Consider the following 12387-nt stretch of genomic DNA (forward strand, 5'->3'; position numbering starts at 1 on the left):
GAGTAGCCAGCACTAAGAACAAATTTGTGTGAAGTTGTCATGTTTGCTTGGTGACTCTGTTTCTCTCTTGCATCAGGCGTATAAAAAGCAGAGTACAACGAACTAGCACCCCCCAATAATGTACTGTTGAGAAAGTTGGGACTTGATAGTGCTATATATATCAAGGAACATATATAATTTGTCCCAAAATTTCGACTACGTCTTTCGGAAAACAGAAGGTGAATTAAGCTCAGTGGTGCACCAACGTTTTCAATCTTGCACTGTTGTACTGATAATGTACCGCTTCTCCTTGAGAAGATTGCAAGCATATATATCACAAAAACAAAGGCAGATATATACATCCCATTTCATCCCTTTGGCCAGATACCAAAACCATTCGATCTGTAACTAGAGGCAGAAATACAGCTTCACGATAGGCCTCTCGGCCTAGCACAAAGTTCTACTGACTCAACTCCGGCACCACCACTGTTTCTGCCCATCGCTAGTTTGCGAGAAATCGACAAGACAAACATTGAGTCGTCGTCTGTGGAGATCTATTTACAGATGGATGGAGCTGGTTGTAGCAGGTCGGTCCATCGATTTCAGCCAGCCACCGCATGACCCTAGCGGTGGATGCCCTGCAGAAGGCGCCAGCCCATTCAAAAAAGTATACTTGTATAGTTAATTTAGCTTCCACATCATCATCAAATTAAAGTGAATTTCGACTTTTTCGATAAAGGGCGATTTTATTATCTCAAATGTAGATAAAGGGCGATTTTAAAGTGAATTTCGACTAACATGCATTAAAAGCCAGAGAGAATTGAGGCACATCAAACATCTTGGCAAGAAAAAAGAAGCCACTGACAATTTTTCTAACGGTGTCCTTGATCAACTCATTAACATCACGGCCTCCCCAAGCCTACAAGCAAACACATATTGCTTTATTGCGAACAAACATTCCAATTGGGCTTTGATCTCAGAAAAAAGAAGGTTACCTTTTCAACAATGCGATCCAAGTGGGGCTTATACTGGACAACCAACACATGAAAGAATTAGCCGCATATTATAAAATTGTTGGGCGAATGGGAGAACCAAAAAGCTAGAGATATGAAGAGCTAACAAACTTAAGAAATAGGAAACCTACATGCTCTTCCTTCGAAGGTAGATTCGGTTCAAACCCATCTCTACATGAAAAAATGAACTTGGTATTGCCTCTGTCGAAGTGATGTTGAAATCCAACTAAGTGATGTTGAAAAAAAAATCAATGTCTCTGTCATTAAGCATGTAAAGCTGGAACGGACAGAGGGGAGGAAACACAAGTCCCCTCCCTAGTTTAGCGTGTTCAGGCAAGAACCAAACCTTTTGCTCAGTAACCAGCTGCCACATGTCAAAAAAGAAAGCCAATATAGTTTTTACCCCAAGTATAGTCAATCCACAGACTATGCGTAAATTCCTGAATACAAAATATGAAAGAATATCATATGCCACCATAATTTGCAGTGCCAACTAAATTAACAAGTGTTGGAAGGGCATTACAGTGAAGCCTGAGAGAATTAAAGTCTTATAAACATGGGGATGTCCTTCTGCGATCTTCAGTACACTTTTGTTGTATTCCCTACAATTTTAAGCATAAGTTGTTTTAGATTTAATTTGTGCGCTAGGTTTAAGAAAGAATCTGCCACCGCACTCCTTTAACCAGTTTAGAGGCGACATTCTAAACTCTGAATCAACATGGGGATCGATCACAGTACCATAGGCGAGGTGGGGGAAGAAATGTATGGTTGGCCTCACCATCATTCAGCTTCTGCCTTCTAGTACCACACAACGAAGCACTGAAATATTTGCTTATGGAACCAAGTGTTTGTCACCTACATACATTATCTGGAAGGATGAGCCGCTGGTAGTCCTGCAAGTGAACATAGTGGCAGTATACATGATCGAAGCGCCACTGAAGACCGAGCTCGTAACGCTTATAATACCAAATTGTCCTTGAGATCGGAGGGCGGGAACACCGCTAAGAGGCTCGCATCGTCCATTCCCCGGTATTTCTCCTGTATCAATCAAACATTCCAAAAGCAGAGTCTGAAAACACGCAGAAAAGTTTGCAGTATGATTCTTGCCACACGTATGTAGTATGATGTTGTAGTAACAACAGGTTACTTAAGGGCACCTCTTGGGCTCTGATGCGACACAACGCGAGGCGTTGATTGAGCGCCTTGAACTGCCGCTCGTCACAGAAGGCCAGAGACTCCTCGTCGTCGTGATCAGGATTTTTTGTTAGATAAGACCTCTCTTACACTTTCATATTAACAAAAAGGACCACCTGTGAGCGACACATGGCACCTGCTGCCACGGGCGGAGGCGGCAGCTCGCCTGCCACAGAATTTCGACGTCAACTTCCACGTCATGGCCTGTCGCCTGAGGGAGTGGCGGCAGGGCCCACCATTCCGTTATAGCTCTCGCCCTCGCTCAAAATCCTGCTGCAGGTGAGCTGCCACTGTTGCCCATGGCGGTAGGCGCGGCCGTCTCCGTCCGTGGCGGCAGATTTCACGTGTCGGCTGGCGGACCTGCCGCCATGGCGTACATGGTTTTTCTGTTAATATGAACGAGAGTTGATTTTTTGTCAATACGAAATCGCGAGGCCTTGGATTTGTTCTTGTCTGCCGGAAGAATGCCCAGCGGTGTTCACCCGTCCAGTGCTGCCGAGATCGCCAAGAGTGGGTGTGCTTTGGATCTTTGCCCTCTTCTCACCGATCACTCCACTAGTAGAAAACAGGGCTTTGGTCATAGCTCAATGTACACATTAGTCCCGGTTGCATCACGAACCGGGACTAATGTGAGCATTAGTCCCGGTTCGAGTGGCTAAGGCATCGGGAAGGCAATAGTCCCGATTCTAGCGGTTAAGGCATCGGGAAGGCATTAGTCCCAGTTCAAATGGGACCTTTAGTCCCGATTTGAGACACGAACCAGAACTAAAGGGTGTGATGCCCTTTATTTTCGGTTTGTGTCTCAAACCGACACCCTTTAGTCCCGGTTTGTGTCTCAAACTGGGACTAAAGGTTCAAACTCTACCCCCCCTCCCCCGCGTGTATCACCTTTTCAGTTTTGAAAAAAAACAAAAAAAATGATAAAAACTTCAAAAATTAAAATCCTTCGAGATGTAGTTATGTTACTATAGCCACTAGTTAGGAAAATTAAAAAACTTAAATTTGGACATGTTTTGCAAAAAAGTGTTATGAAAAAGTAAAATGGACATATCTTTTGCATACAATGTCGAAAAAAACGCATAATATATCAAAAAAATCCCCACGAAAATCCGCATCCGATTTTGACTCCTAAAGATTTTGACTCCAGTGTATGGCCTTTTCAGTTTTATAAAAAACAAAAGAAAATGATAAAAAACTTAAAAAATTAAAATCCTTCGAGATGTAGTTATGTTACTACATCTACTAGTTAGGAAAATTGAAAAACTTAAATTTGGACATGTTTTGCAAAAAAGTGTTATGAAAAAGTAAAATGACCGCATCTTTTGCATATGATGTCGAAAAACCCCGCATGATATATCAAAAAAATCCCCACAAAAATCCGTATCCGATTTTGACAGCCAAAGGCATGTTTGCAATTTTTTAGAATCCTCAAATTCTGAAAGGAAAAAAGATATGCTGAAATTTCAGGTTTTTTGACTTTTCATTAAATCTGGTTAAACTGTGGTCAAACTACTTATTCAAGAAATATTAGTGTTAATAAATAATTATTTTTAGTTTTGTTTGACTTTTGGTCAAATTGTGGTCAAATTATGGTCTAGTCAAACTATGGTCAAACTACTTATTTAAGAAATATTAGTTAATAATTTTTTTTTGACTTTTGGTAAACTATGGTCAATCTGGTCAAACTATGGTCAAACTACTTATTCAAGAAATATTAGTGTTACTAAATATTATTGATTTTTAAAATAATAGTTTCAAATTCAAACGATGCTTAATGCTCAAGTTCAACTCCTAAGGGTTAATAGGATTGACAACTTACTATTGTCAGAAAAATAACAAGTGCAAACTTATAAACTAGGGGGAATAGAATTCGAAAGTTAAGCGTGCTCAGACTGGAGTAGTGAGAGGATGGGTGACCTTCCAGGAAGTTAGACGATTTGGAATGAGTGGTTCATAATTGAGCAGTGAGCAGTGATGAGGGGTCATTAGAGTGGGTGATTAGAGATTAAATTGTTGAATAATTCAGAAATTTGAAAATAAGAAAAAAATTCAAACAAATTTCAGAAAAAAAATTCAAAATAATTCCTTTAGTCCCGGTTGGTGAAGTGGAGCTCCAGACAGCGGCCACATGGAGCTCCTTTATTCCCGGTTCGTAAGCAAACCGGGACTAAAGGTTTTTGCTTTAGTCTCGACCCTTTAGTCCCGATTTCCAGAACTGGGACTAAAGGCCCTCTGAAACCGGGACAAATGGCCCATTTTCTACTAGTGCTCCATCTCCAATCCAAACCCTAGCTTGTCCCGCGGGTACGATTCATTCCGAAATCTGGGAGAGCAACTAGTTAACAAGCGCTCCTTCGGGGGAGCTGAGGGAGTCCTGGATTAGGGGGTCCTCGGAAAGCCGGACTATATACTTTGGCTAGACTATTGGACTATGAAGATACAAGATTGAAGACTTCGTCCCAGGTCCGGGTGGGACTCTCCTTTGCGTGGAAGGCAAGCTTGGCAATACGGATATATAGATCTCCTTCTCTGTAACCGACTCTGTGTAACCTTAGCCCCCTCCGGTGTCTGTATAAACCGGAGGGTTTATTCCGTAGGACAACAACAATCATACTATAGGCCAGCTCCTAGGGTTTAGCCTCTTCGATCTCATGGTAGATCAACTCTTGTAATACTCATATCTTCAAGATCAATCAAGCAGGAAGTAGGGTATTACCTCCATCGAGAGGGCCCGAACCTGGGTAAACATTGTGTCCTCCGCCTTCTGTTACCATTAGCCTTAGACGCACAGTTCAGGACCCCCTACCCGAGATCCGCTGGTTTTCACACCGACATTGGTGCTTTCATTGAGAGTTCCACTGTGTCGTCACGATAAAGGCTTGATGGCTCCTTCAATCAGCTACAACGACGCAGTCCAGGGTGAGGTTTTTCTCTCCGGATAGATCTTCGTATTCGGCGGCTTCGTACTGCGGGCCAACTCGCTTGGCCACCTGGAGCAGATCGATAGCTATGCCCCTGGCCATCAGGTCAGGTTTGGAAGCCTAAACTACACCGCCGACATCCGCGGAGACTTGATCTTTGACGGATTCGAGCCCATGTCAGGTGCGGCGAGCAGTCACGGCGTGCATGACCTAGATCTGCCATTGGACGGTGTTCGGGAGATCACACCTACGGCTGCTCCCGCCACTAATCCGGAGCAGATCGTGCCATCCAAGGACGGGTGGATGGATCCCGCCACGGAGGCCGCACACTCAGCAGCGTTAGAGCCGAACACAGACTCCGCCTTCAATGAGATCTATGTCATCGGACCATCGGACTCGTCTCCGGCCATAGGCTCCGAACCGCGTGCATCCATGCCTATCGAATCTGATTGGGCACCGACCATGGAGTTCACCTCCGCGGATATCTTTCAGCACTCGCCCTTGGGCGACGTGTTAAATTCATTAAAGTCTCTCTCTCTGTCAGGAGACTCTTGGCCGAACTATGTCCGGCTTGAGTGGGAAGCAGACGACGAAGAAATTCGTTCCCCACCCACCACCCACTTAATAGCCACTGTCGATGACTTAACCGACATGCTTGACTTTGATTCGGAAGACATCGACGGTATGGACGACGATGCAGGAGAAGAATAGGAACCACCGCCCATAGGACGCTGGGCAGCCACCTCATCATATGATATATACATGATGGACACACCCAAAGAAAGCGATGGCGATGAGGAAACAGAGGATAATCCCCCTGAGAAGCAATCTAAGCACCGGCGACATCGGCACCGCTCAAAGCCCCGCCATAGCAAAAATAGCAATACTGGCACAAGAGACAATAGCACTTCGGATGATGCCGAAGACGAAAACAATCCCGCCCAGCTAGACTTCGAGCAGGCCGAACGAGAGGATGGGCAAGTTAGCCCTAATGAATAGGCAATGGATGGAGACTTGGAGGATGATAATTACATGCCCCTCTCCGAAGACGAGGTGAGCCTCGACGACGAAGAATTCATCATGCCTGAGGATCCCGTAGAGCAGGAGCGCTTCAAGCGCCGGCTTATAGCCACTGCAAAAAGCCTGAAGAGAAAACAGCATCAGCTTCAAGCTAATCAAGATCTGCTAACAGATAGATGGACTGAGGTCCTGGCAACCGAGGAATACGGACTCGAGCGCCCAACCAAAAGTTACCCAAAGCGCAAGTTGCTACCTCAATTCGAGGAGGAGGCGCTAGAGCCAATGAAGGAAAGATGCCCTAGAGGCAATAATAAAGTTATTATTTATTTCCTCATATCATGATAAATGTTTATTATTCATGCTAGAATTGTATTAACCGGAAACATGATACATGTGTGAATACATAGACAAACATATAGTCACTAGTATGCCTCTACTTGACTAGCTCATTAATCAAAGATGGTTATGTTTCCTAACCATAGACATGTGTTGTCATTTGATTAATGGGATCACATCAATTAGAAGAATGATGTGATTGACATGACCCATTCCGTTAGCCTAGCAGTTGATTGTTTAGTATACTGTTGTTGCTTTCTTCATGACTTATACATGTTCCTGTAACTATGAGATTATGCAACTCCCGTTTACTGGAGGAACACTTTGGGTACTACCAAACGTCACAACGTAACTGGGTGATTATAAAGGAGTACTACAGGTGTCTCTGAAGGTACATGTTGAGTTGGCGTATTTCGAGATTAGGTTTTGTCACTTCGATTGTCGGAGAGGTATCTCTGGGCCCTCTCGGTAATGCACATCACTATAAGCCTTGCAAGCAATGTGACCAATGAGTTGGTTACGGAATGATGCATTACGTAACGAGTAAAGAGACTTGTCAGTAACGAGATTGAACTAGGTATTGGATACCGACGATCAAATCTCGGGCAAGTAACATACCGATGACAAAGGGAACAACGTATGTTGTTATGCGGTTTGACCGATAAAGATCTTCGTAGAATATGTAGGAACCAATATGGGCATCCAGGTTCCGCTATTGGTTATTGACCGAGAATAGTTCTAGGTCATGTCTACATAGTTCTCGAACCCGTAGGGTCCGCACGCTTAAAGTTACGATGACAGTTTTATTATGAGTTTATAAGTTTTGATGTACCGAAGTTTGTTCGGAGTCCCGGATGTGATCACGGACATGACGAGGAGTCTCGAAATGGTCGAGACATAAAGATTGATATATTGGACGACTATATTCGGACACCGGAAGTGTTCCGGGTGATTTCGAAGAAAACCGGAGTGCCGGAGGGTTACCGGAACCCCCCCCCCCGGAGAGTTAATGGGCCACATGGGCCTTGGTGGCAAGAGAGAGGGGCGACCAGGGTGGGCTGCGCGCCCCCTCTCCCTCTGGTCCGAATTGGACTAGGAGGGGGGGTGAGCGGCGCCCCCCTCTTTCCTTCACCCCTCCCCCCTTCCTTTCCCCTCCTAGTAGGAGTAGGAAAGGGGGAGTCCTACTCCTACTAGGAGGAGGACTCCTCCTCCTTGGCGCGCCCACAAGGGCCGGCCGGCCTCCCGCCTCCCTCCTTTATATACAGGGGGCAGGGGGGCACCTCATGACACACAAGTTGATCTATGGATCGTTCCTTAGCCGTGTGCGGTGCCCCCCTCCACCATATTCCACCTCGGTCATATCGTCGTGGAGTTTAGGCGAAGCCCTGCGCCGATAGAGCATCATCATCATCATCACGCCGTCGTGCTGACGGAACTCATCCCCGAAACTTTGCTGGATCGGAGCCCGGGGATCGTCATCGAGCTGAACATGTGCTGAACTCGGAGGTGCCGTACGTTCGGTACTTGGATTGGTCGGATCGTGAAGACGTACGACTACATCAACCGCGTTGTTATAACGCTTCCGCTTACGGTCTACGAGGGTACGTGGACATCACTCTCCCCTCTCGTTGCTATGCCATCACCATGATCTTGCGTGTGCGTAGGAATTTTTTTGAAATTACTACGTTCCGCAATAGTGGTATCAGAGCCATGTTTTATGCGTAGATGTCATATGCACGAGTAGAACACAAGTGAGTTGTGAGCGATACAAGTCATACTGCTTACCAGCATGTCATACTTTGGCTTGGCGGTATTGTGAGATGAAGCGGTCCGGACCGACATTACGTGTACGCTTACGCGAGACTGGTTTCACCGTTACGAGTACTCGTGCTTAAAGGTGACTGGCGGGTGTTTGTCTCTCTCACTTTAGCTGAACCGAGTGTGGCTACGCCCGGTCCTTGCGAAGGTTAAAACAGCACTAACTTGACGAACTATCGTTGTGGTTTTGATGTGTAGGTAAGAACGGTTCTTGCTAAGCCCGTCGCAGCCACGTAAAATTTGCAACAACAAAGCAGAGGACGTCTAACTTGTTTTTGCAGGGCATGCTGTGATGTGATATGGTCAAGACGTGATGCTATATTTTATTGTATGAGATGATCATGTTTTGTAACCGAAGTTATCGGCAACTGGCAGGAGCCATATGGTTGTCGCTTTATTGTATGAAATGCAAACGTCCTGTAATTGCTTTACTTTATCACTAAGCGGTAGCGATAGTCGTAGAAGAAAAAGATGGCGTAACGACAATGATGCTACGATGGAGATCAAAGGTGTCGCGCCGGTGACGATGGTGATCACGACGGTGCTTCGAAGATGGAGATCACAAGCACAAGATGATGATGGCCATATCATATCACTTATATTGATTGCATGTGATGTTTATCCTTTATGCATCTTATCTTGCTTTGATTGACGGTAGCATTTTAAGATGATCTCTCACTAAATAATCAAGAAGTGTTCTCCCTGAATATGCACCGTTGCAAAAGTTCTTCGTGCTGAGACACCATGTGATGATCGGGTGTGATAGGCTCTACGTTCAAATACAACGGGTGCAAAACAGTTGCACACGCGGAATACTCAGGTCATAATTGACAAGCCTAGCATATACAGATATGGCCTTGGAACACGGAGACCGAAAGGTCGAGCGTGAATCATATAGTAGATATGATCAACATATTGATGTTCACCATTGAAACTACTCCATCTCACGTGATGATCGGACATGGTTTAGTTGATTTGGATCACGTGATCACTTAGATGACTAGAGAGATGTCTATCTAAGTGGGAGTTCTTTAGTAATATGATTAATTGAACTTAAATTTATCATGAACTTAGTACCTGATAGTATTTTGCTTGTCTATGTTTGTTTGTAGATAGATGGCTCGTGCTGTTGTTCCGTTGAATTTTAATGCGTTCCTTGAGAAAGCAAAGTTGAAAGATGATGGTAGGAATTACACGGACTGGGTCCGTAACCTGAGGATTATCCTCATTGCTGCACAGAAAAGTTATGTCCTGGAAGCACCGCTGGGTGCCAGGCCTGCTGCTGATGCAACTGACGACATTAAGAACATCTGGCAGAGCAAAGCTGATGACTACTCGATAGTTCAGTGTGCCATGCTTTACGGCTTAGAACCGGGTCTTCAACGACGTTTTGAATGTCATGGAGCATATGAGATGTTCCAGGAGTTGAAGTTAATATTTCAAGCAAATGCCCGGATTGAGAGATATGAAGTCTCCAATAAGTTCTATAGCTGCAAGATGGAAGAGAATAGTTCTGTCAGTGAACATATACTCAAAATGTCTGGGTATAATAATCACTTGATTCAACTAGGAGTTAATCTTCCTGATGATAGTGTCATTGACAGAATTCTCCAATCACTGCCACCAGGCTACAAGAGCTTCGTGATGAACTATAATATGCAAGGGATGAACAAGGCAATTCCCGAGCTCTTCGCAATGCTAAAAGCTGCGGAAGTAGAAATCAAGAAGGAGCATCAAGTGTTGATGGTTACAAGACCACTAGTTTCAAGAAAAAGGGCAAAGGGAAGAAGAAGGGGAACTTCAAGAAGAACAGCAAGCAAGTTGCTGCTCAAGAGAAGAAACCCAAGTTTGGACCTAAGCCTGAAACTGAGTGCTTCTACTGCAAGCAGACTGGACACTGGAAGTGGAACTGCCCCAAGTATTTGGCGAATAAGAAGGATGGCAAAGTGAACAAAGGTATATGTGATATACATGTTATTGATGTGTACCTTACTAGAGCTCGCAGTAGCACCTGGGTATTTGATACTGGTTCTGTTGCTAACATTTGCAACTCGAAACAGGGACTACGGAATAAGCGAGCACTGGCCAAGGATGAGGTGACGATGCGCGTGGGAAATGGTTCCAAAGTCGATGTGATCGCGGTCGGCACGCTACCTCTACATCTACCTTCGGGATTAGTTTTAGACCTGAATAATTGTTATTTGGTGCCAACGTTGAGCATGAACATTATATCTGGATCTTGTTTGATGCAAGAAGGTTATTCATTTAAATCAGAGAATAATGGTTGTTCTATTTATATGAGTAATATCTTTTATGGTCATGCACCCTTGAAGAGTGGTCTATTTTTGTTGAATCTCGATAGTAGTAATACACATATTCATAATGTCGAAGCCAAAAGATGCAGAGTTAATAATGATAGTGCAACTTATTTGTGGCACTGCCGTTTAGGTCATATCGGTGTAAAACGCATGAAGAAACTCCATACTGATGGACTTTTGGAATCACTTGATTATGAATCACTTGGTACTTGTGAACCGTGCCTCATGGGCAAGATGACTAAAACACCGTTCTCCGGTACTATGGAGAGAGCAACAGATTTATTGGAAATCATACATACAGATGTATGTGGTCCGATGAATGTTGAAGCTCGTGGCGGATATCGTTATTTTCTCACCTTCACAGATGATTTAAGCAGATATGGGTAGATATACTTAATGAAACACAAGTCTGAAACATTTGAAAAGTTCAAAGAATTTTAGAGTGAAGTAGAAAATCATCGTAACAAGAAAATAAAATTCCTACGATCTGATCGTGGAGGAGAATATTTGAGTTACGAGTTTGGTTTACATTTGAAACAATGCGGAATAGTTTCGCAACTCACGCCACCCGGAACACCACAACGAAATGGTGTGTCCGAACGTCATAATCGTACTTTACTTGATATGGTGCGATCTATGATGTCTCTTACTGATTTACCGCTATCGTTCTGGGGTTATGCTTTAGAGACGGCCGCATTCACGTTAAATAGGGCACCATCAAAATCCGTTGAGATGACGCCTTATGAACTGTGGTTTGGCAAGAAACCAAAGTTGTTGTTTCTTAAAGTTTGGGGCTGCGATGCTTATGTGAAAAAACTTCAACCAGATAAGCTCAAACCTAAATCGGAGAAATGTGTCTTCATAGGATACCCGAAAGAGACAGTTGGGTATACCTTCTATCACAGATCCGAAGGCAAGACATTCATTGCTAAGAATGGATCCTTTCTAGAGAAGGAGTTTCTCTCGAAAGAAGTGAGTGGGAGGAAAGTAGAACTTGATGAGGTAACTATACCTGCTCCCTTATTGGAAAGTAGTTCATCACAGAAACCGGTTCCTGTGACACCTACACCAATTAGTGAGGAAGCTAATGATATTGATCATGAAACTTCAGACCAAGTTTCTACTGAACTTTGAAGGTCTACCAGAGTAAGATCCGCACCAGAGTGGTACGGTAATCCTATTCTGGAAGTCATGTTACTTGACCATGACGAACCTACGAACTATGAGGAAGCGATGATGAGCCCAGATTCCGCAAAATGGCTAGAAGCCATGAAATCTGAGATGGGATCCATGTATGAAAACAAAGTATGGACTTTGGTTGACTTGCCCAATGATCGGCAAGTCATTGAGAATAAATGGATCTTTAAGAAGAAGACTGACGCTGATGGTAATGTAACTATCTATAAAGCTCGACTTGTTGCAAAAGGTTTTCGACAAGTTCAAGGGGTTGACTACGATGAGACTTTCTCACCTGTAGCGATGCTTAAGTCTGTCCGAATCATGTTAGCTATTGCTGCATTTCATGATTATGAAATTTGGCAAATGGATGTTAAAACTGCATTCTTGAATGGATTACTGGAAGAAGAGTTGTATATGATGCAGCCAGAAGGTTTTGTTGATCCAAAAAGTGCTAACAAAGTGTGCAAACTCCAGCGATCCATTTATGGACTGGTGCAAGCATCTCAGAGTTGGAATAAACGCTTTGATAGTGTGATCAAAGCATATGGTTTTATACAGACTTTTGGAGAAGCCTGTATTTACAAGAAAGTGAGTGGGAGCTCTATAGCA

The sequence above is a fragment of the Triticum aestivum genome, chromosome 6B (assembly GCF_018294505.1).
Source record: "Triticum aestivum cultivar Chinese Spring chromosome 6B, IWGSC CS RefSeq v2.1, whole genome shotgun sequence".
Classification (NCBI taxonomy): domain Eukaryota; kingdom Viridiplantae; phylum Streptophyta; class Magnoliopsida; order Poales; family Poaceae; genus Triticum; species Triticum aestivum.